This window comes from Aythya marila (assembly GCF_965140915.1).
Source record: "Aythya marila genome assembly, chromosome: 23".
In the NCBI taxonomy this organism is placed as follows: Eukaryota; Metazoa; Chordata; class Aves; order Anseriformes; family Anatidae; genus Aythya; species Aythya marila.
The window spans coordinates 2,027,738-2,052,132 of record NC_139064.1 but is presented as its reverse complement, the minus strand read 5'-3'; the positions used below and the strand labels follow the sequence as shown (position 1 = coordinate 2,052,132).

General features: G+C 58.8%; 1 protein-coding gene across 2 annotated transcripts in view; it reads right to left on the bottom strand.

Annotated features, from left to right (window-relative positions):
• The window catches only part of BCL9L (BCL9 like), a 42,778-nt gene extending 23,005 nt beyond the window's left edge, over positions 1–19,773 (bottom strand). The window contains exon 1 of one of the 2 annotated variants that reach the window (XM_082777980.1): positions 19,329–19,773. The gene's annotated coding sequence lies outside the window, so the exon portion shown is untranslated. The remainder of the gene's footprint in view (positions 1–19,328) is intronic. The other variant, XM_082777981.1, reaches the window with a different exon arrangement.
• Between the last annotated feature and the right edge of the window lie 4,622 nt (positions 19,774–24,395).

The window sequence follows — 24,395 nt, the reverse complement described above, 5'->3', positions numbered from 1 at the left end:
AGCACGTTGGGCTCTAAATCTCCCTCGTGCTCAGAGTCCTCACAGCTTTCCAAATACCAAAGGCGCTGCTAGATTCATCCTTCCATCTGCCAAGCCTGTTAGGGGGCAAATCCAGGAGAGAGGACAATCCTCCTCACAGGCAACAAGTGGGAAGCAAGCTGTCACCTCCCACACCCTGCCACGCTGACCAGGAGCTCACCATCCTCTCCAGCATCCTCCTCGTAGGCTCAGGACTCGGTGCTGTCCTCCTGCTCCGTGCCCGAGCACCGCAGACACCCAGATCTTGGTGAGGAGCATCACAGAGCTCGGCCCTGCTGACACCACATCGGGGCTCCGTGCACGCACAGCCGCAGGGAGGGGACAAACGGTGACCGATTTCCACGCGACGATGCCAGCCCAAGGATCAGACAGCAGCCAGGTCTGCGTCTCCACCTCCTTCCACAGGAGCCATTTCTCCCTTTCCAGACCACGGGAAACCACAGACCCCAGCCAGAGAGGCTCCCCTGTGCCAGTCCCCAACCCCACAGCGATGCTGCGGAGATGCCCACCCTGGCACAGCACGGCCAGAGCCGTGCCCAGCCCTCAGTCACATCCCACTGGTGAGGAACACTTCAGGAACACTTCTGCTCGGACAGAAACCTGCACGGGGCTGCAGCAGGTACCACACCATCCGAGCATCACCCCGCTTTTCCTGGGGTACAGTGGCAGGGAGCCAGCTGGCACCCGGCTGGTGCACGCATCCCTACAGAACATAGGATCTTGTCGAGGGGCAGAAATGCATTTCAAGCATCCAGCTCCCAAAAACCTCAGGGATCCAACTCCCACTGCCTAATGTGTGTGAGCACATTCACTGCATGCTCATGCACGCTGTACAAATGAGCCTCTGTCTGTGTCTTCAGGATAAAAGTCTTCTTCGCTCCCTGATGTACTCAAGGCACCCACCTCGCTCTGAGAACTACAAGCTGGACTTTCCAAGAAGCCTGAAGTGGAGGTGCACCTCAAACTCCGATGCCAACGTACACGGGAACATCTTTGAACTCCAGCTCTTCGTTTCAGGCTTCGGCGTGGAGTTTTGCTGGTAAACCACCTCAGCAGGCTGAGTCAACTCAGCCACACTCCATTTCTGACAGAGGGGGAAAAAAAATTGATCCAGGTATCGATTTGATGCACGAGTTTGTGCTTGTTTAAAAGTTTGCCCACAGGTCAGACCTTGTTACAAGCATTTTTCCTGGTGATTAGGTTAGAAACAGGCTGTGCCAAACTCTGGTCAGCCGCCTGGGGAGCAGAACTAAAGCAGGTGTGGAAGTTAAGGAGTCCCTCGGGGATGCTTCCCCCCCACGCTAAGATGACACTGCGTGGAGAAGCGCCACCGACAGCTCCAAGGCAGCCTCTGGGCTTCGAGGAGCTGCAGTACAGCAGGATTTTTTTCCCCCTTTTTCACCCAGAAAGAGCCAGGGGATTTCAGGATCCCCACGGGTTTGCAATCCCCAACCAGGCAACAACGCCGACCAGGACGTGGAACTGGCGGGTCGTTTCCTTCTCTCCAGCAAAACCAGAAGCCAAGAGCTGAGCAGCCAGGATCAAAGCAGGTTTCTAAAAGCTGTCTCCAGTGATCAGGCTGCAAATGCATTTTCAGCGTAGAACTGACGAGCTTTGGGTTTGCAGCAGTCCTGGTCAAACAGTTACCCACGACCACTTCCAAAATCGCTCCTCTACCAGCTGGCGTGCTCCGTGGGCTCCACAGCTGGTGGAAAATAAAGGTCTCCACCTCAGCATCCTGATGTGGATCACTCCAAATTAGTTTCTCTTCTTCCAAACCATTCCTCCTCTTCTCCCCCAGACATTTACTGCTTTCAAACTAAGCTTTGTCCCCAGTCCCACCGATGCACATCGGGTGGCTGCCGGTCATCTGCTGCAGAGCAGGGACCAAACCCTTGGAGCACCAACATCAGAGCTCCTCTGCTTAGCCCCCAGCACAAGTGCAGCACCCATCGTCCTCTGCTCAGTTCCTGCCCCAGAAATTGCCATCGTCTCCCTCATTTCTGTCCCCCACGTGACATGCACAGAGGCCTTCCCAGGAGCTCACCCACGAGTACTTTTCCCCACCGCGCTCCCAAAGACTCCTCAAGTTCCCTTCATGTCAGCGGAACACAACATAGCGGCACCCAGCCTGTTGCAGAAGGATTTATTTTGCCTTTTCCATTTCTGCGCCCATCACAACCCTTTTCTGCTACAATAAAACCCGTAAATCGATTTCTCCCTTGCCTGGCCTTGCCTTTGCTGCCCTGGAAGTATGGATTGCAACCCAGCGCTGCTCTCTGCCCAAGGAAGCAGCGAACTAGTTCAGACCAGCGCAGCTCTCCCCAGACACCCGTGTGGCTCACAGCAGCCAAGCAGCTGCTTGCTCTTGCTCTTGTGCAGACCTCTCACCGAGCACACGGGAGCCAGAGCCAAGCTTTGCTGGGATTTATGCATTTGAAATACGAAAAATCAGCGTACAAATGAAGAAATCTCCCTGCGCTCCCTGTTCGCATTTGAAACCTGTTCCCAACCCGAGGAGCCCCCGGTGTGCTCAGCATTTTACTCCCGTGAGGTGCTGCAGCATCCAGGGACACCCCAAAAGATGGGACAGGGGCAGATCCTGCTGCCTGCCCCACAGCTCTGCCCCCGGGAGGTCCCCGCCAGGCACTGGGGCTACCCCAGCAGCAGATGCCTGCACACGCTGCGCGCACTGGGGTCCCCACGCAGAGCTGTGCCTGGTTGCAGTGCCCGATTTAGGCCAGTGCCAGGCTCCAAAAGGATCTCGAGCACACGAGATACCTACAGGGAAGCCAGCTGGGGCACGTCCCTGGATGGTGGCAAAACCCAAAGTGTCCCCAAAGGCCATGGGGACAGCTCCGGGAGCTGCTTCCTGGGAATTAACAGAGCGAAGCAGAGCCCAAAAACATCACCAGTGGCCAAAGGCTCTCAAACCTTCCACACCTGCATCCGCACACGGGTGAGCTGGTGCTCCCCACATCACCCCAGTGCTTAGTGCTGTGGGCAAGGAGAGAGAAGCACCAGCTCCCCGGTGCATTTCCACATCTGGCACAGCTCCTCGGTGCCAGCAGGCTGGGCTCCCACTCAGCCCTCGATGGCACAGCCTGGGGCGAGCCATTTCACCTCAATTTCCCCATCAAACGGGCAGCAGGAGAAGGGCCGGAGTGGCCTCCTCTGGCACGCAGACGCACGCAGCCATCGGATCGGCTCCGCAGGCAGCTCCCCCTCCTTCCAGCCAGCAGGGAAAACAGACAAACAAGCTGCCATCCCGCACCTTTTCCCTCTAGACTGGCTCTCAAAATAAAAAACAGCTTCCACTTGTCCCGGCCCCGGGGAGAGGACAAGAGAGAAAGAGGTTTGTTGTCAATACATGGAACTGTCGCTAAGTGAAGGAGAAAAAAAAAAAATATGGGGGGGAAGGGGGAGAAACGAGGGAGGGGACAAAACCACATTTTTACTTCTGGTGGCCAGCCAGCTGACTGACTCAGCCAGTTTGGGCTCCTGCCATACAGATTTAAAAACAAAACCAAGCTCTCAGAGAGGGGAGAGAAAGGGGATGCGGCTGAATGTGTTTTTTTGTTGCACGTCCAGCAGATCCTAGCCCAGCCTCGCATGCGCTTCGGAAAATGGCTCCTCTGTCACATTCTGTCTGGCAGCTCGGTAAAAAGAGCAAGATGTAGCACGGGTCCTTTGCTGCCACGCGACTGCTGCGACGCGCAGCACATGGCTCCCAGCACCGCGCCTCGCTCCGTCGCTTCCCAAACCTTGGGGGCTGCCCCCAAAGCCGGGGTCTCCGGATAAATGCTGTCTACCTGCCAGCTGCTACAGGGCCAGGGCAATCGTTCCTGGCTTTTTGCATCTGCTGGAGAGAGGGGGAGATGCTCGGGACGGGCCTCGCTGGCAGGTCGCATCGCCAGCGCTTCCCCACCTCCACGTGCTCCCTGCCGGAGGAATGCGCGCCGGGGCGGGAGCGGGGAAGGAGTTGTTTTGAAACCTCAGCTCCTGTTTTATTTATCTGGATCCCACAGTGCCCGTGGCACGGCAGCCACTTGTAACGAGCACTCCGTGTTCCCAAAGCGCTGCACAAACACGAACGTGCGCTCCCCACGCCCTCCGCGGCGCTGCAATACGCTGGCACGCTCGGCGCTGTACCTGCCACGCACCAAGCTCTGAGCCCCAGCACAGCTGGGTAGTCATGCAATCACACATGTGAATAAGCAGCATTTGGCACTTGACGATCACGCCAGGCGTTACGAACACGAGCTGGTGAAGCCTCACGAGCCTCCCACGCAGTGAGCTCCCATAGAAACTGGCCGGCCTCCCTGGAGATTAATCCCTTACCCTGCCGGGAACGCAGACAGGGTAAGTTACCTAAGGAGCTGATGACATCTAAACGCAAACCCTGCGCTCTTCTGCCCATTTCAAGATAGCCGAATTGCGGCTCAGAAAATCCCAAAGCTGTGCCAGCCATCAGAAAAGCCACGAAGGAAACCTTTGGGCTCCAGCTCCCCGTCACCTAACGCGGCTGCTGAGACAACATCGCTTATTCGCACTGAAACTCATCCCGTGAGCAGCTCGGGACAAGGATTCAGCTCCGACCAAGCCCTGCAGGGTGTCAGAGCAGAGGTGGAGGAGGCGGCAGGTGCAGGACACCCCCGGGGGATGCTCGGCAGCCCCGCAGGGAGCACAGCTGCCGGGTGGAAGGGGACCCGCTTGGCACAGCACCGCAGGGACCGGTGGCTCCGACAATCCCCAGCACCGTGCCCCCAGGGCAAGGGGATGGCCTCACCTCCAGAGATGTTTCTGATTTGAGAAAAGAAGAAGGGGAAAAGGAGAGAGGAGAGAGGGGGGCCGGGGGCAGGGGAGGGGAGCGCCGGTAGACGTTTGCAGCGGAGCTAAAAGGGGAGATTTAGTAACTGTCGGAAAAAAATGGCTGCTTTATTGCAGGCAGCTTGTAAACCCTGGAGCCTGAAGGTCTGGGAGTAATTTCTCCCTCCCACGTGCTGGGCTCAGTTTGTACTGGGGGTCAGGGGTCAGTGCTTTTCCAAAGCATTCTGGGACCCACGCCAAGTGGAGCAGGCTGCGCAGCCCCGCTCCTGCAGCAGGCGCAGGCGGTGCGAGGCGCCCGGCCGCAAGCTGCAGCGTGCTTAACCCTTCCCAGGGCGGCTGCTGCGCTCCCCTGCCACCCCGCAGGGCCAGAGGGGGACGTGGAGAGCAGCCAGGGGGGGCCTCATCCTCAGGGATCCCCTAATAATGGCTGGGGGGAGCCAGCCTGCGGAGCAGCAGCTCCCCAGCCGCTGCCCTCGCTGCGCAGCGCTGCTGCAGCCAGGTCCTGCTGCGGGCCAGAGCCGAGGAAAACCAAGAGCCCAGCAGAGCAAGAGGGCAAAGCCCCGACTCGGGAGAAAATGCTGCTCGCAGGAACGTTCCCTGCCCCATCTCAGGAGGGAGAGCTGCCCAGAAGCACAGCCCCCGAGCCCCAAACTGCTCCCCCTCAGCCCAGGCGGCTGTGCCAACGCGCTGCCGAGCAGCCTGCGGGCACCGAGCCGCGAGCGAGGCACTACCCAGGTGCTCAGCACCCACAGGGGGAGCTGACCCACAGGCAGGGTAAACCCAGCTTCGTGGCACCCTTTAGGGTTCAGGGGAAGGTCCCAGACACCCCTTGTGCCGCCCGGTGCTGGGCATACACCCCCTGTCCCTCTTTGCTCTCCTCGGGGACGCAGCGAGCAGCGCCACGTGGCACCTCCCGGCTCCCAGCTCTGCGTGAGCACCAGGATCTACCCTCGGGTGCTCCCGTTGGCGAGGGGAGGCTTTAAACACCGCCTGCCCAGGCTCCCTTATCTCTTCAGTCACTTCCTGCCGGGTGCTGGGCCCGAGCCCAGCTGGCTCGCAGAGGCAGGGCTTTTGCTGTCTCGCTCCTGCCACGCAGCAGCCCCGGATCACCTGTGCGGACGATGCTTCCTGCAGCATCTCGGCTCCCTCTCCTCCCAGCGCCGCGCTTTCTCCGGGCTGGCAGGGGGGCCGGCTGTGCCTCGGCACCCCTCCGCCACTGAGGCTGTCACAGCGAAGTGGAGCCGTCTCCCTCCAAACAAAGGCTTGTGCCTTCTTGTCTAAATCCCTTTGAAATGCACTCGCTTCTTTCTGATCCAGGTACAAAATGGCAAAATTTCCCCACCGGCTCCACTTCTTCTGTCTTTCCAAGCTGCTGTTTTCATGTCCCACCTGCAATCCCTCCAGCTCCTTCTTCCAGCCCTGCCTTTACACTCAGAGCTGCTGAATCCCCTTTCATCCTCTACCTTCGCTTCTCACTACTCCACACACCTCAGCCCTCCTTCTGGGCTTTCCCCGAGATCACAGCCCGGCGCCGTTTGCTGCGTCGCCCTGTGCCCTCTCCGTTCAGTTCTTCCAGTCCATTCCCCAGCTCCTCCGCACTCATCTCCGGAGATATCTGACCCCAGAAACTCCTTGCAGTCAGGGCACTCGGTGACCGGGGTGCTGGGGCTTGGAGCCACCTCCCTGCTTGCTTGTGCCAAACACAGGACCCTGGCGCAGCACCACCAGGCGACCAAACCCACCAAAACGCCGCTTTTCAGGGTGTTTCCTGCAGCCAGGCCTCCCAAATCTCGGGAGGCAGAGCTCCACGGCCTCACTTGCTGCACCCAAGGAGCAAATCTGCCCACCGCAGCAGAAAGAAATGCGCTTCCCTTCTCCCAGGAGGGCCCTGAGGAGGACCTGGAATGGTGAACTTTGTCCTTCGCAGCTGCGCAGGGCAGAGCCGAGCCAGACGCCAGAGCAAAGCACCCAGCCCTGGCACCGGGGCTGCAGCTCACAGCTGACCTTGCCGCATCTGCTCCAGCCCAACAGCTCCAAGCTTTTTGCCCCAGACTCCGTGCGTGCGTCTAAAGCCCCAGGCACGAGCTGGAGACCCGCCAAGGAGAGGGCTGCCCGCTCGAACGGGGGCGAGCATCACCTCGAAGCCCTTTTCCCTTCCAGCAGGCACCCTGTTTCCTTCAGCTCCGGGCTCGTGAGACTGGGAGGCTGCTTGGAGCCGAGCCAGCAGCGGGGAAACCACCATTTCAAGGTCCTGCGAAGGAGCCTGGAAGAGCAGGAGGGGGGGGGAGAGATGCACAGAGCAGGCTGCTCGCTGGGAAGCTGCAGCCGCTGCCAGGAGGCGGTGGGGGGAGGAGGCAGCAGATGTCCGCAGACAGCATTTGCTGAGAGCCTGCAGCTCTCCAGCCCAGCCAGGGGAGGAAGGCGGCGGCTGGTGCCACCGCTGCTGCATTGTAATTGAGCAGGACAAGCACGGCGAGCTGCTGGGAAAGCTCGTGCTGCCTTTGCCTCCGAGAGCTGCGAGGTCAGGGATGGGGAGAGCCCGACTCGGGGCCAAAAAAAAGCCCTCGGGTACGGGCAGGGAGCGCTGCACGAGCCTCCCCGGGGAGCTGCGGTGCCTGCAGGTCTTCCCACCACCAAGTCCACAGTGCAGGCAGCCTGCTGCAAGAGCTCCCTCTCCTCCTGGTGTAGCTGACAGCCTCTGAAACCCAGGGTCCGGGGAGAAACAGGAATCTGCCCCCCGGGGCTCTGGCTCCCAGCAAAGCCCCGGCCCCAGGTGCCCTGGCTCGCAGCCGCTTCCCCTTGTCAGCATCTGGCAGGGAGCGCTCAGGTTTACGACCCCCCCATCCCGAGCGAGGGGCTACGTTTCCCCTTCGTCCCCCGAGGGGCTGCTGGAGAACACAACTGCCGGGGCCGTGGCCAGCAGCCAGGGAGCCCGGGCCCAGCAGCGCTGCTTTCTGTGCAAACACAACGTGTCAGCTGGGCTCCCGGGCAGCCCACGTGCTCCGAGTTTCCTGTCTCTGGGCAGAGGAGGTTTGCTTTGCTTCCTCCCCGCAGTAAATGAGGCCGACCAGGGGAGCTCTGCGAGCAGCAGCCACCCGGTAAAGCGCAAGGCTGCCTGGAAGCAGGCGTCTCCCGCAGGTTTTGCCAGGCTGCACGGCTCGGGGAGGATGGAGGGGGCTGAGAGCAGCAGCTCGGACATCGTGGGCACAGCAGAGCCACGCTGACCTGCACGCTGCTCCCTCGCTCCTCACCGTGCTCAGAAAGAGCCCAGAAAAATCTGCACTTGCCTGGTTTTAGGTGGAAGGGAAGAGGCTCGAGCCAGAGGGGTCTTTGGCTCGTTAAGCGATGCCACCCTCAGGCCTGGTGTTCAGATCAAATTAAGCAGCTCCTTGCTCTCCTTCTCCTCCAGCAAAACAAGGCACAGGCTGGCACTTGGGTCCACTCGAGCCCTCTTAAAGTAAAAATTAATTGATATGCAAATCAGATCGGGCATTAGACGAGCCTGCTGGCCGAGGGCGATGCGCAGCTTCCCCGCTACTCCCCCGTCCTGTGCCCCAGCTCAGCCAGAGGCAACAGATCCCGAAATCAGAGGGGTCACCACCAGCACGAGGAAGCCTGGGTGCCATAAGCTCGTGCAAACCACGTCCCAGCTCTGCCTCACGCCCTCCCTGCCCATCAGGAGGTTACATCTGCATGAAGGAGGCTGGACTCTCACCTCAGGCTGAGCCACTGCAATGATCTGAGCCTGCTAAGCAATACAACGCAGCTGCTCCGGGCACCTCAGTGCCTCTGCCCACTGGGGAGCCAAGGAAGGAGCAGGAGGAGCACGAGCCCGGCCTCCCGGAGCGCGATTTGAATTCTTGCAGTTTCCAAGAGGAATTCTTTGCGTGTCCTGAGAGCTTTTCCAAATATCCTGCAAACATAACCACAGCCACAGCACGATGCCAGCAGCAGCCACGGACCAAACACCTAACCGGGAGCCCTTCAACACACAGGGATCAGATCTTGGGAGAAGGACAACGCCAAAATACGGCACTGCCCCTGCGCACACCCACCTCTCCTTCTCCAATGAACCAGCCACCAAGTGCAGCTCCCCTCTCCTGCAATTTCTTTCAGCCAGAGGCTGGCAGAGCACTGAACCTCTCCATCTGGCTGCAGCGAGCCGAGAAGGCGGCTCAGCAGCGTGCAGCTGGGGATCAGCTGTCCTGAGGGATGCCAACATTGTTCCCTCTCACAGAATGGGGAACTCTCGGACGAGAGAAGGCTCAGGGCACGGCACCGCTAGTGGCAGCGTCAGAACCAGGACATCCCAGGCTGGCTGGTTTGCATCAGTTGTTTGAAACCACTGGGGACCTCCGAGGGCCTGCAGGCTACTTCCAAGAGTGCTGTGAAGAGTGCTGTGGAAAGACAGCCTCTTGTTACAATAGATTTGTTGCACAGGGGTCCGTACCAGGATCAGAAAAATTTCAGGAGCCCTTCAAATAAGGAGAAAAAAGTCTAAAACCTACTAGTAGAAGTAACATATTTTAATTAGGACTTTTTGAAATTACTTTGGATTAAAAAGCGTAATAAACCAAATGATAAACATTTGCCACTAGTACCTGAGTCCCTGAATACTCTGAAATCCCTGTGTGAGGTAGGAAACAGCTGCTTAAAGTCCTGACCATGTAAATGCTCAGGCAGGTAAATCACTCTCCTCACTAGGATAACACGTGCACCTACAAAATCAGGGCTGCAAGTAGAGCTTGTATTAAAATACCTGGAAAAGGCAAAATACGTTTTTGCTAGCTGTCTGCTTGAGGCCAAGCAACTCCTTCATTATCAGCATAACGTTTAGAAGTTCAACTGATGAAAAAATGATTTACAACAAGCAAAAACGGGCTTGCGATGAGTGAGGTTTGGGGCTTTTTTTTTTGGAAACAGGCTCCAAAGCACTGAATTAGATTTATTTTTTTTTTTAAATGAAGCTTTAAAAGAGTAAGGGGCACAACTCGCAGTGCGTTCTCCATCTGCACTCTCGGATGGAGGTGAGCAACTCAGCTGGAGCAGCACAGAAGTACAGATCGGGGGGATGTCGGGGAGTGAGAGGTGCTGCTGGATGGCGAAGCCACTCTCATGCGCTTCTCTGCTCTTCGTTTGGGGCTGTGCTGCACTAACTGCAAAAAAAAAAAGGCAAACACATCTTTGGACTTTCCTTTTGCAGCGAGAAACTCGCGTGAAACTTTGCAAACGACTTGCTGCTGACAATTAGGAAGAGCACAAACACATCCACTTCAAGCACCTAAGCCAGATACAGGCAGAGGGCATCACAGAAATAAGCAACAAGAGCAAAAATGCACTTGGCTGTTTCGGGAAGAGTTTGCTATCACTTGTCCCACCTGGAACTTCCCTGGAGCCTGCTGACAGCCCAGGTGCAGCCACCCCAGCAGGCTCAGCCAGGCATGGGGCTACGTCGCTGCTTCCCCGCTTATTCCCTCCCCAGACCCTGTCTGAGAGGAGACCCGATGCCTCAACTCCGCGAGAAAATCAACAGGAGGGCTCTGTTCGTACCTCCCAGCAGCGAAACGAAGGAGCTCGGCCTCTGTTGTCAACTAAAATCTCTGCTCCTGCCCGTGAGCCCCGGGAAAGGGAGCAGGGCCCAGCACTTCCCAGGTGGAGGAGGGGACGCAGCCCGAGGGAAGAGCTCTCTCATGCCCGGCACGGCAGAAAGCAGGGGCTGGGAGAAGTGACAGAGGCAGAGGAGGGCACTGTTCTGGGGCCTGCATCCCACTCTTAGGGCTGCCAGGCCTGCGCAGGCTGCCAAATCAGATCGCCATCCAGAGCCACCCTCCTGACAGACAGAGCAGGCAAAGCCCTCCGAGCAGGGCTGGCGCGGGGCTCCTTCTACCCAGGGCAATCACCGCCCGCCCGTGAAGCTCATCGACCACGACTGGCAGCAGCTGATGCCTACAGATCACACAGAAACCTCAGTCCCTCCCACCGAAGGAGCTCCACGGCTCCCCAGGCAGATGCAGTTTGACATATCCCAACCACCGTCCCCACCTCTGTCCCCACGGATGCCTTTTGGCCATCAGACACGAATCCGGGACGCGGCGAGGACAGGCAAGGAGCATCCAGCCAAGGGCAGACGCCAAGAAGCCAATTTTCGGTCAGGACAGAGGGCAAGCCCCTGCCCCACAAAACCAGAACAGCCCCAAAACGCAACACATGTGTGTGCAGGAGCCTATTTCTGCTGTGGCAGCAGCCAGAAAGACATCGCCATTCGGGGAAAAAAAATGCAATTAGCAAAGATTGACCAGCCAGGAACTCTGTCAGCAGCTGGGAGTGGGGATGCAGCCCACCACCGCCTTGCAGCAGGGGCAGGAACATGGTGACACGGACACTTTTTTGGACACTTTTGCCCCCCCAGGTGACAGTGCCCCAGGTCTGGATCTGTAGGAATGGGCACCACTCCCACCAGGGAAGGGCTCGGGGCTGCGGGGAGCTGGCCCTGCTCCATCACCATTCACCCTGCTGCTTCTTCCTGCCCTCTCCCAGTGCTCCCAGTGCTCCCAGTGCTGGCAGGGAGGGCCCACACCAGTGGCACCCCGTCCCCTAGGAAGCACCCAGCCGGGGGGCACCCTTGGCAGCATCCCGACCCCTTCCTGTCTTCTCCTCCAAGCCCATCTCGCCCCCTCTCAGCCGGGACCCCCTCATAAAACTAAGAAGAGACAGGCCTTTCCTGGCATTTCCTTTTTCTGAAAAGGCTGTAAAATTTTCCTAGCGGAGCCAGAGCCAGAGCAAAGTTTGTCAGGAGCTCAGCTCATTAGGCGGCTGCTCAAGGAGCCCCGCGGGAGGCGCAGGCTGCGTAATTCAAACCAGCTTGGACCCTGGAAAAGAAAAATAGAAACCAGGCCCCAAAAAAACCAGGGGGGCAGCGCTCGGCTCCACGCGGAGCCCCTGCTCGGGGAGTGCCCCGTCCACGGGGCTCTTTGGGAGCCCCGGCCCCAGCAGAGGTGCTGTGGGCAGCCCGAGACGAGCTGGCAGCAGGCAGAGGAAATTCCAAGCCTGTTGCTTCTGGCAGCCGCGCCAGGCCCTGGCTAGGAACTCGGCAACCTGGAAACCAGCTACTCAGCAATTTTCTTGCCATCCAAAGGGCTTGTTCTGAACCACAGTTTCACTTCCCCCCCCCCCCCCCTTCCTCTCCCTCCCTGCATCGCAGCCCGAGAGGCAGAGAACACCAGAGGCAAAAATTCGTTTGCTGGAAAAGCACTCGGGGCCGGGGCCCCCAAAATTGCCCAGCCCCGAGACTGCACACCCGGAGCCGCCGCCGTTCCCCCACTTGCATCTGGGGGCGGGGAGAGCAGAGGAAACTTGCTTGGACCAGCCCGAGGTCTCCCCAGTTCCTTTTGCTCCTTGCCAGGGAAAAGTTCAAACAAGGCTGCACAGACACAGGACACAAGCAGCTTTCAGCCCTGCCTGACTGCTGCGCTTCAGGCCCGCCCGTGGCCGGAGCAGCTTCATTCAGGCCCCGTCTGGCCCCATCCCCTGCTCCAGACCAGCGCTGGAACTCATCCTGCCGAGGAAGTGGTGAAAGCTCCAGTGCTGGAGGGGTTTCCACAGCTCTGGCCAGCTTGCTGTCAGAGGAGTCACCCGGAGATTCAGCCCTCGGTGGTGAGTTGCTGCCCCGCGAAGCTTCCCGGCTACCTCCTCGCTGCTCCGTGCCCGCAGGCCACCAGTGCTGTGGGAGACCTCCAGCGTGGCTGCTCAGGACCCGAATTCTGTGAGCCAGCATCCTCTGCTTTCTAAAAACAATATTAAGAGTGTTTTTTTTTTTTTTTCTCTTTTCTCCACGGAGTCCCGCTCTGCAGAACCAGGCAGCTGATACACACCCAGGGAGACGGTTACCAAGCTTCGGGTGCCAAGTCAAGAAACACCATCCCGGAGCCAGCCCCGTGTTGCAACCAAAAAGAACCAGCTTCCCTTAATTTAGGCCCTTAAGACCTGAGTGAGACCCTTTGGCATTTAAGCCCATCAGCTCAGAGAGAGGCAGACACAGCGTGGAGGCCACATAAACACTAGCAAGCTGTGGGTGCATGGAGCTTGTGACCGACGAGACCTGGCCACACACAGATGTTTCTCCAAAAGGAATCACACTGGACGGTTCGCAGATGGTTTCACGGGGCATGAATTGGTGTTTGTGCACCGAGCCCGCGGTGCCACAGACCTCTTAGCTCTCTTTCACAGGCACAAATATCGGGGAAAGGCAGCGGGGCTGTGCTCCAGGGACTCCTCGTGCCCGAAGCTGAGGCCACATAGGCAGAGGCGGGGCGAGCTCATGGCACACCAGCCCTGCCCGCCACCCTCCTCCTCTGCTGCTCCGCACCGAGACTCATTTTCCATCCTCACCAGAGCATCCCGATCCCCTGAGTCACGACAGCCATTTCCCTGTTCCCTTCGTGGACCTCAGCTCTCCCCGGAGATCTGGGCACCCGGCTCCAGCCAAGGCCAGTTTGTGACTTTTGCTGCAACCACACCAGTGGCAGCTCACTAAATTACAGTTTTCTCAGCCGGGCAAATCCTGGAGGATCAGGCACTCGGGGACTGGAGCGCTCACAGGCACAGCAAGCGTGGAGGACACGTCACGAGAGAAGCTACTTGACCAGCTTCTAGAAAAAAAACACTCACGCCTAGGCTCAGGCAGGAGGCTGAGACCCAAAGCAGCAGCTAAGGACGAGCAGAGCAAGGAACAAGAATCAGGATTCCTGGCTCCTGTCCCTAGCTCTGCCCCATATTCCCTTCCTGTCTTCACTTAAGTCATTTCCTTTCACTTTTCCTCTCAGCCTCTATTTTGGAGGTGAAAAAAGCAAGCCTCTGCTTCTGTGGATTGCTAGAAACCTCCTCTGGGTTGTGACAGTGCAGAGCTCTGCTACTGCCAGAGGCTGAGACACACACAGCACGCAGAGCCGTACTGCGCACACAAACCCCAGCAGAGCCTGGCATTTCCTGTGCTTACATTTCGAGAAGCACAGAGTCTGTAAACAGTCAGTGTTGTGGAGCATCTTTTACACAAACCATATCCTGGCTGGTTCCTCTCCTCAGCCACTCCGTTCAGCAGCAGAACGAGCAAAAGGAAAGCTGCGCAGCTGAACTGAGGCAGGAGGAGCCCGTGTGCGAGGGGGCTGCCTTCAAACAGCTCGGCAAGGATGAGGGAAAACAGTGCAACGGGAAAAGAAGGGTTAAGTATATTTAAAAAAAAATAAAAAAAATCAACCCAACCAGCAGCCGGAAGAGGCAGGATGGAGCAGAGGTGTCCTGGCTGCCTGCAGAGCTCAGCCCTCCTGCTCCCTAGCAGAGCAGCCCCGTGGCCTCCCACACGCTCGGGGAGAGGGAAGACCAGTAGGCACAGGCAGGAACAAGGAGCGCTCTGTGGTTTTGCTCGGTATTTCAGGCCATCTCTCACACAGGAGGAGCTCCACTTTGCTTTCCAAGTCTCGCCCTCTCTGGCATGGATCACAAACCTGGCATCTGGCCCAGGACTCGGCTCCAGCAGAGCTGCTCACCAAACAGGGTGACGCCCCACCTCTGGGCACAGCCCGGCCTTAAAGCCATCTTGAGGATATTTTACCCCGAGCATCAGGAGAGGCTCCCCCATCGTCCCCTTGCTGGGATTCGAGGCGTCTTGTGTCAAACTGGAAGGAAAAAAAAAAAAAAACACAACAAAACAACCCACAAAAAAGCTAGAGCCTGCTCCTGGGGGAAGCCGAGCCCAGGTCTCTGTAGTGTCTGTGGGACTCCTGAAGGCAGGGGACACCCAGCAGTCGGACAGGGAGCTTTTGGCTGCTCCTTGCCCAAAGGGGAACAGGTCACTCATACTGAAAGGTGAAGTCTGCAGCTTCTACGCTAGGGACCTGAGAGGAGGAAAGTTTGCGAAGCATGCGGAGAAGAGCTGAAATTCAATCTGTCAGCCTTGAAGAAAACAGCCTCGTGTCTTGGAAGATAAAGCGTGGAGCTGACATCTTCCGTCGGGAAATCTGGGCTCTGGAAGGGCAGAGACCGTGGTGGGGAGAGGCTTCATCCCTCGAGCTGCGCCCAGCCTGGACGCACAGGTTCCTTCGAGCCGTGCAGCCCAGCATCCCCGCTGTGCAGAGGGTCACAGCCGGCTCCAGGACAGCCCTGTCAGGCCAGGAGAGGCACGAGCCCGGTGGCGGCGTGTCCCAGGGAGGCAGCAGGAGTGCAAGGAGCCACAGCAGGGCCCAGAAGGCTCAGGGCACTGACGAGCAGAGCAGCGCTCTGCTTGCCAAGGAGGCGAGGAGCAGGCAGGGCCCCTGGCAGGGCGCCCCTCCGTAACGTGGCTTTGCCTTAAATCAAAAGCAGGTGCCAGTGACGCTGCTTCCTCTGTGCTCCTGCTGAGCACGGCCCCGTGGCAGCTACAAAAAAGCAGCGTGAACTGGTCCCAGTTCGAAGAATAATCCCTGAGTCTTTCCCACCTTTGACGAGCAGCTGAGTTTCAAAGAAAGTCGGGCAGGGAGAGAGAAAACCGGCTCCTCGTTCCTGTGAGCTGCCCGGCGTGAAGCGGATGATGTGGAACACGCACCACGGAAGAAGGAAGGGTGCCTCTGGTCCTCGCCGTGTGGTGTGGCTGGTGCCAGGCAGAGGCTAAAGAAGGGCAAAACACAGCGACAGGAGCACATCGCCGCCGTCCTCCTGCAGCAGTTCCTGGGCAGCATCCACTCGGGGCTTCCCAGGGGAGCACTCACAGAAGGGAACGCAAATCAGAGGAGCAGAAGCTGGCCTAGTGGAAGGCAGCACACAGCTCCAAAACACGAGGCAGGAAGAAACAAGGCAGCTTTTTTCCTACCATCCTCGGCCTCACCCCCAGCTCAGAACTGATGAAAATGCAGAACCGAGCAGCGACTGAGCAGCACTGCTTTCCCAGCCCCTCTGCTCCACGGCATGCATTTTGCCACCTCTCCATCGCCGCCACAAACTTCTCCTTTCATGAGGTAGTTTCAGCCTCACGGAGATCAACAAACCACTTGAAGTCGGTACCAGAGCTCCTGCAGCTCCTGGAAACGATGAATCACACGTGAGATCAACAGGAGCCGTGTTGGGCAGTCCACATCTTCCTGGGAAGAAGGAAGCTCAGCCCCGTGGAGCCCAGGGACGCTGAGGCCTGTCCTGCGTTAGTGTTAGATTTTGTTGAGATTTAGATTTGCCAGAAGAGCAAATTTGTCAGCATCTCTGGGAAGACACAGCAGCAGAAAGAGCCAGCCAGCTCCGTTAGGGCTCCAGAGTGACCTCAAATGGAGAAGGTGACGAGAAGAGCACTCCCTGATGGTCCCATGGGGTGCAGAAGCAGAGAATCGGAGAATGGCTTGGGCTGGAAGGGGCCTTCAAGATCACCTAACTCCAACCCCAATGCCCTGGGCAGGGATGCCACCCTCGTCCAACCTCAAACACCTCCAGCAATGGGGCATCCCCAATTTCTCTGGGCAGCCTGTGCCAGTGCCTCGCTACCCTTGCAGTGGAGAACTCCCTCCTAATGCCCAACCTAAATCTCTCTCTTATTTTAAGACTCTTCCCCCTCGTCCTGTCATTACCTACCTGAGGAAAGAATCCGTCTCCATCCTTTCTATAAGACCCTTTTAAGTACTGACAGACTGCACGGAGGTCTCCCCAGAGCCTTCTCGTCTCCAGACTGAACACCCCCAGCTCTCTCAGCCTGTCTTCACAGGAGCAGAAGAAAATCCCCGTCAGAGGGAGTTTCGGAAAGCAGCAGTTGAGACAGGAAGGGCTCCGAGGTGAAACAGCCTTTTGGTGGATTCTCAGCAGGAATAGCAAAATTCAGTCGAGTACACTTTTCCACCAGGGACCTGCTCCCCCAGAAAAGGCCTGCATGGGAGCTCCATCAGCCAGGGTATGCAAAACTGGATCGAGCACTAAGGAATTAAGAGCTGGAAGCCAGCCTATGCCATCCCCAGGAAATGGCTAGACCCAAGCAGCTTAAAACCTATCATAATAGTTAGAAAAAACAACTAATCCCAGCAAGAACACATCTGGACCTCAGGGGCAGACGGGCACGTACCAGAGCGCTCCAGCAACTGAAGTCCCACTCTTGGCAGCTCAACCCAATGCAACCAAGACAGCACAAGGGACAGCACTCAGAAAACAACCCCAGAGCCACCTTATACCTGGGACTCATCAACCAGCGGCAGACGACAAGGGTAAGCCCCAAAGAGCTCTACAACAACGAGAACCAGCCATGTGCCAGCACAAAAACGATGCTCCCAAAGAGGGGACCAAGAGCTGATGCTCCCTTGCACAGCTCTTCACACGGGAAGCACTGGGAGGGGGAGCACTCCAAGCACCTCAACAGGAACGAGCAGCAAGGAGAAGGAAAAGCAAAGATTTCTTCGTGCCAGAGCAGCAAGCGCGGAGGATTTCACTCCATCTAGGTGCCTGGATGCGCTTGGACCTGGGAGATTCCAAGCACAGCTCCGTGGAGCTGCGTTATGCTCCACACCATGCAAAAGGCAGAGGGTTTTAAAACGCATCACTTTTCGCTTTCTTCACCAAACATCTGTGGTTTTAAATTTGTAAGATTTCAGTCAGGTGCTGCTTTTTTTTATTATTATTTTTTTAGCAGGCACCTAGAAAGAGGAAAGGGACTTTCAGGGGGAGGCAGACGTAGTGGCGCCTACAACATCATAACAGAAAATACTGAACGTCACAAAATGGATCTTCGAGGTATCAAAGATACAGGTCAAGGTGGCAAGGAGGCCCTGATCACATCATTTACACAGCGGAAATGGCAAAATACATGGAAAAAAAAAAAAAAGACTGTATAGCGTTTAGAGTATGAATGCTCTGGAAAACAAACTCCAACGAGGATGGCAATTATTGTAGAAAAAACAAACTGACACAGCCCCAGGAGCTTCTTTCGACCAAGGAGGAAGAGGGAATCGTGCAGGACGGTGGACTCGGTGATCTTTGTGCCAGTACCAGCCCCAGGTGTATGACATATCCACGCACAGCCACAGCACCGGAGTCGGAGGAGGTCCTGCTTTGGCACTGACACAGCCTTGCCATGAGACCTTGGGCAAATCACTTCCTCTCTGACTCAGTTTCTTATCCTGCCCGCCACGAAAGTAGCAAAACAACGTGCACAGCCCTTTGCAGAGACCTGGCAACAAACAGACGGGCGGACTGAGCTGCGCGTCACCGCTGCGTGCCTGGCACGAACCCGCATTTGGATGGGGTCGAGGATTGGAGCTGCGCTCCCCGAGCAGCTTCCACAGGTCAGCAGCAGGCAGCTACACCTCGTAGCGCTGCCCTGCAGGGACACACCACAGCCAAAGGTGTGCAGTCACCGTGCTGTCAGGAGCCCTCTGCATCGCGTGCCCGGGACACAAGCAGCCGGCACCACGGCCCTACACCTTGTCGGATAGCACTGCCCCCAGGGCGTGCAGACGTTGCAAGCAACAACACAACAGCCTGCCCTGTCATGTAGCATTACTTACGTGTTCAGATATGCATCCTTCTCACATTTCTACTCCAGCAAGTGGTTGCTAGCAGAGCAGGGCTAGGACAAGTTCACCACCTGCTAAAGACATGTCCCTAATACAACACAGCGACGATTTTGTTACATCGGGTCCTTTCTGTGCACAGCCCAAGCACAAGGAAAGAACATACGTGTCAGATTCCTCCTCCCTTCCTTTTATTTTTATTTTTTTTTTGTCTCCTCCAAACTGACCGCATGCCTGATTTACCTCAGGAGAGCACAGAAGCACATCGATCGAGGCGCTGAAAGCAAGCGGGGAGAGAGCTGGCATCGAGGGCAGGCTCAGGGAAGAGCATTGACTTCAACCCTACCTCCATGCAACGCAAGGACTCCAAGCAGAGGAATCCCTGCTCCAGCCCTTCCTGGGGCATTCACACCACCGATAACGCCTTGCAAAATCCAGAGCGGCCCAGGCAAAACCAGGCACGGTGCAAGAAGTTCTTCGCATCTACAGCACAGCTCGGGCTCTGCTCCTGGTGGAGTTACAGCAGCAACGACAGCTCAGAAGGACCCAAGACAAGCAGCCTCTGGGATTTTTTTTTCTCTAGGCTGTACCAGGAGACTCAGAAGGGCCACGCAGACCAGAGGCGATGTCCACGACGTGCCCGATGCCAGCACGAGCGGTGACAGCGGCGCTGGGGCCAACCCAAGCGGGGGGCGAGCCCGCACCACCGGGGCCGGACACCGACGACCCCACAGAGCCCCGGGGACCAGCTCCGTGTGGCCCCCTCCACCTGCCCCGTGCCCGGGCCCTTTTTTCCTCAAGTTCCTCGCCCGTCGAGGACGGCACCGGCGCCGCTCCGAGGGGGAAGGGGAGAGCCCCGGCGCCTCTCGGCTCGACGGCTGCGGGGCTCGGAGCCCGACGGCGCGTCCCGGGAGCGGAACAATGGGGGAGCAGCGGCGGCGGGGCACTCACCTCGGCGGCGGCGGAGAGGCTCAGGGCAGGCCGGGCGAGCCCCCGGTGGTGGCTGCGGTGCCGGCGGTGGTGGAGCGCTGCTCCTGCTCCTGCTGCTGCTGCTGCTGCTGCTGCTCGGGGCCGGCCGGCGGCTCGGGGCCGGCCGCTGGGGCCGGGCTCATGGCTCGGCCGCCCCCCGCGGCCCGGCCCCGGGGCGAGCGGCGAGCGGAGCCCGGCGCCCCGCTGCCGGCGGCTCCAGCCCGAGCCCGACGGCGGAGCTGGCCCCGCGGCGAGCGGCGGCTCCGAGCGGCTCCGGTGCCGGCGGCCGCGACAGCCCGGGGGCGGGCGGGGGCGCCGTGGCGAGGGGCAAGGCGCTGCGTGCCGAGTGCTCCTTTCTCCGCCGGAGCCTGAATAATCATTTGGAGAAACAGGATCATTCACTTTCCTCCGTGCGAGGAGCCAAGCGCTGCCCTGTCAAAATAAAAGCCTCTCCGCCGCCGCCTCCTCCTCCTCCTCCTCCTCCTCCTCCTCCTCCCCAGCCCCGCTTTCTCCGCCGGCCTCCCAGCGGCCTGCCGGGGACGAGCACCAAGCCGGGAGGAGCCGCAGCAGCACGGCCGAACCTCGACGGGGCCCGGCCCGGCCCGGCGGAGCCCCCCCGGGAAGGCTCCGGGCTCGGCTCCCCCCGAGGGGGTGCGCGCAAAGCGGCCTCGGGGCAGCTCTCCCCTCCCCTCGGGGCACGGAGCTCGCCAAAGGGCCCCCAAAGGGATGAATTCTGCGGGAGGGGGCTCGGCCCGGCAGCCCCCTGGATGAGCATCGCTCTGTGCGAATGGGTATGGAAAGGGAGAGGGGCACCATGCACAAAAGGGGGGTCCCCTGGTCCCAAATGGCACTCATGGACACGCAAAAACACGTCCAGACTGAGCTGGGCACTGCCGGCACCGTGGCAGAGCCAGCTCACACCACGCAGGACAACCATCAAAGCAGCAGCAGGGTGACTGCCGCCAGGGTTTTAGGGTTTATGGAGACCTCCAGGCTGGAGGCGCCGCCAGCAGCTGCCAGAACACCCTCATCCAGGCTGTGAGCAGCAAGGGAAGAGAGCGCCTGGCAGCCGGCACTCGGGCTGGAGCTGCTTGTTAGCCCCCTAAGTGGAGGGGTCTGCCTCCCTCCAAGCGACTGTCCGGCCGTGTGTGTGCCTGGGCTAACAGGAGGGTTTCACACGCAGCTGTCTCGTGGCAATACCAGTACCTGCGGGTCTCTGTTCTGCAGCAATTCCAGCAGTGATCACATCCCAGGCTGCCCTACAACAGCACCAGGACCTCTCTCAGCCCCCATCTCTCCGTTCCTCAGGCTTGGTTTACTCTGAGCCCGCTCTGGTCCACTGGGACACTTCGGATGAACCCCCCTAAGCCTCATATTTAAGTTGTGCTGCCACCCGCGTGCCCTGCTCTCAAACACTGCTGAACCAGGGACATCTCACACCCAAAACCCTCCCCAGACCCTACACACAAGACACACTACAAGCACACAGCACTGAGGAACGGCAGCAAAATGCTGCCTTTACCAGCAGTTTTCAACACCTCAACCACCCTGCACAGGCAGGTACGCTGGGGTGGAGGCGACAGGAGCAGGAAGAAGCGGAGGAGACTCGAGGAGGACACAGCTGGCTCGCTGCCTGCCCGTGCTCTTCGCCTGCAAGCCGTAGCAGTGCGCACACAGCCGGCTATTAAGGCAGCCCACCCGCTTTCTGGCCGATGCCAGCAGCATCCTAACCAGGATGTCACCTTCCTGCAGCGCACTAAGCGCTCGGGGGTGGGCTGGGAAGAGGAGAGGAGAGAAGAGAAGAGAGGGCTGCAGGCGGGGACCGCTTGGCAGCATCTTAAAGCGTTGCAGAGCTAAAGGGGATCCAGGGACAAGCAATCAATCTCAGCTGATGGGAAGCAGCAGCAGCAGCGGCCCTAATTGAAAATGAAAATCCACCTTTTTTTCTTTTTTTCCCCCCCCCCTCCTCCTGCTGCTCCGGCTGCACGCACACCAGCGGCCGCAGCCAGAGCCGCCTCGGAATGACACAGCAAGAAAACACCGGCGGGGCCCGCACGGGAGCCTCGCCCCGACCCTATATCCCCTACACCGAGGGGCCCGAGCTGCTCGGGGACCTCCCGGTGCTCGTGGGAGCGGAGCCGAGCCCCGGGGAGGTCCCGGGGGGCGCGGCGGGGGCCGGGGGCGCACGGGGACGCGGCGGCGGCGCCCCCTGGCGAGGTGCGGGGCGGCGGGAGCGAGCTCGGGGGAGCGCAGCCTGGGCACGAAGTGCAGACCCCATAAACCCCCCCACAGGGCACGTATGGTTCAAGGCAGTGCCCTGCCGCTGCTGTCTGGCACGCAGCAAGCAGGCAGCCCCACTCGTTCCCCCCGTCTCAGCCTGATGCAGCAGGGCAGGGGATGGGGGGAGTCACCCACTCGCCGCCTCTCCCCTTCCCCTCGGCCTCCCGGACAACCTGGCTGTTGCCTGCCCCTTTCTTTACACCAACGGAGATTTTTCTCCCCATGTATTCTTTATTAGCAAATCAGTGCTAATGAGAAGTGCTGGCGTGACACCTCGGACACAAGGGAGCCCCTCATCACCAAGGGAGAACCTGCGCTGGGCATTTCAACAAGTGAGCTAACCCTTCCCTCTTTCTCACAGGTCCATTCACTCTTCAATGGCAGAAGGCGTTGTACAATGAGCAAAACGCACACGAAGATGGAGCTCCCTCAGCTCTCACGCTGGCGTAGTCACAGTTTGGCTCAGGTCAGCCCATGCTGCTTTCTGAAGAAGCCTGAGCAGCAACCCTGGGACGTAGGTGATGTGCCGTGGGGTAATTTGCTCAGGCAAGGAGCTTGAGCCACACCAGCTAGGAAAACAGAGCTCAAGGTGGTGCACAGAAGACGCCGGGCTCCAGGGTCACAGCCTTGTCCTGGTGCAGTTTTATGGAGGATGCTTGGAGCACAGGGAACCCAGGTCCCGAGGCTCTGGAACTTGTTCATTCCTCTCACCTCTCCAAAATGCCATCCCTGAGCTCAGGCCTTCACGAGACCCCCGTGGGCAAGGCCCTCATTACACTTCTGAATATTATTAATCAGGCCCAATTAACTACACTGGAGTTGTGATTCACAGTTAGCTGGAGCTGCCTTTGTGAGCGGTTTCCCCAGTGGCTCACTCCAGACTCAGATCGACCCCAGCAGAGCCTTTGGTGCTGGGGGCACACAGACGACCTGGGATGGAGCAAGTCTGGGGCTGGTGGCACCACAAGGTGTTGCTGTTCTGGTGGCACCACAAGCTGTTACGCAGGGAAATGGGGAAAAAGCCAGCCCAGCAGAGGCCCCAGGTCTGTGCCTGAAAGGATCAGGACCCTCCAGCTTGGCTTCCACACTCTTTTCAAAGGAGGCTCCCAGCCTGCTTCATTCACACTACCCTATTAACCATCACCTATCCCACACGCCAAAGCCATTAACTTACTGCTGCCAGAAGAAAAACTCTCCTAAAACCCAAGTTTCCAGGCATGGCATTGCTCTTCAAGCCTTCTCCCATGCACAGGGGATGAGCTCAACTCCCACTGCAGCAGCCTGCTCTCGGGTGGCCCCTGCTATGTGCTGTAGCCATATAAAAGGCACCTCCAGCATCACAAACCCGTGCCAAGTGCCAGCAGACAGGCTGCTTGGAAGCATCAGCAGCCTCATCCAACTGCCAGCAGCACAGCAGGACACGGGATCAGGGGTTCCTAACCTATTTGGGCCAGGGCTGCAGTGTTTTCCTTGCACGGGGCCCTGCGCAGACATTTGCTTGGCTGTTTCCTGTCTCGTTAAACTGCTGCTGTCCTGAGCGGGCTCTGCTCGGCGGCACGCGAAGCAGAAGCTCGGGGTTACTGGCACCGAGGCGAGGAGGGAACTTCTTGCCAGCCAGCCAGGGTGGGAGCTGCCTCTCTCACCTCACGCAGAGCCACGAAAGCTGCAGCCCACGAGGCAGCCCGCCCAGCTGCAGAGGCTGACAGGAGGACGGGCTGCAGCCTGCTGTCAGGAGAAGCAAACGCCAGGCAGCGAGGGAGCAAGGGGTTAACCCATTTAGCAAGGCCACCGGTGCGATAAAGGCAGCAATCAGCACAGGCAGCGCCTCCCACTGCCACCCAGGGCCCCGGGGCTGGCTGGGGAGCTGGGAAGGTGGCAGGGAACGGGGTGGGTGGGGAGGACTCTTATCCTGATACGGCTCCTTCCTTCCAAGTGAGGGTTTGGAAAAACTGAGCAGGCAGGGTTGGCTCTGAAATCACAGCGCCTCAGTGACACAAAGCCAGCCAGATCCCCCCTCCGACCCACGGCAAGGCGGGCAGCTGGGTGGGCCGGGCGAGCCCCCAGCCCAAAGGGTGCCCCGTGGCCCCCCAGGAGCCGGGCAGGGAGCAGCAGGAGCCAGGGGGGGACCCCAAGCCTTGGAGGGAGGAATGCAGCCCCCCCCCTGCAGCAGCCAGATTTCCCTGTGACATTCCTGGCTGGCTGCGCAGGCAGCAGCAGGGCCCTGCGCAGGATTTCGGGTCTGTACAGGCAGTGCTCACGGTCCTGGGCTCCCCTCCGTGCACCCCAGCGTCTCGTCAGAGGCATCCTGCAGCTCTCCGTGCCCCCACGGAGGTGCCAGGGCAGACAGAGGTGTTTTCTGCACGCCCAAAATGTGCATGGCCACGGGCAGCAGGCTCACGGATTCCAGCTCCCAAAGTCACGCTGCAGAATAAGGGGGAAGAGCAGGTGCTGCTGGCTGCTGCTGCAGTTTTGCGGTGCAGGAGACCTAGGAAAGGAGCAACCCCTCCCTTTGGTTATTTACTCAGTCTCTCCGTCCCCGAAGGAGCCCTGGGAGCTCGGTCACTGCAGGCACTCGAGCTCTTTGTCAGCAAATCCTGGAGCACGGAGCAGGTGGGTTCGGAGTGAGGCCAGAAGCCTGATGCAAGTTCTATTTCACTCAGGGTTTCAACTACTACTTGGGGTGGCTCAAAATCGCTCTGTAAACGGAGCCGTAGCAGAAGAAGCCACCAATTTTTTTGCCTTGTGCCATCTGCAAATCCCGATACACCT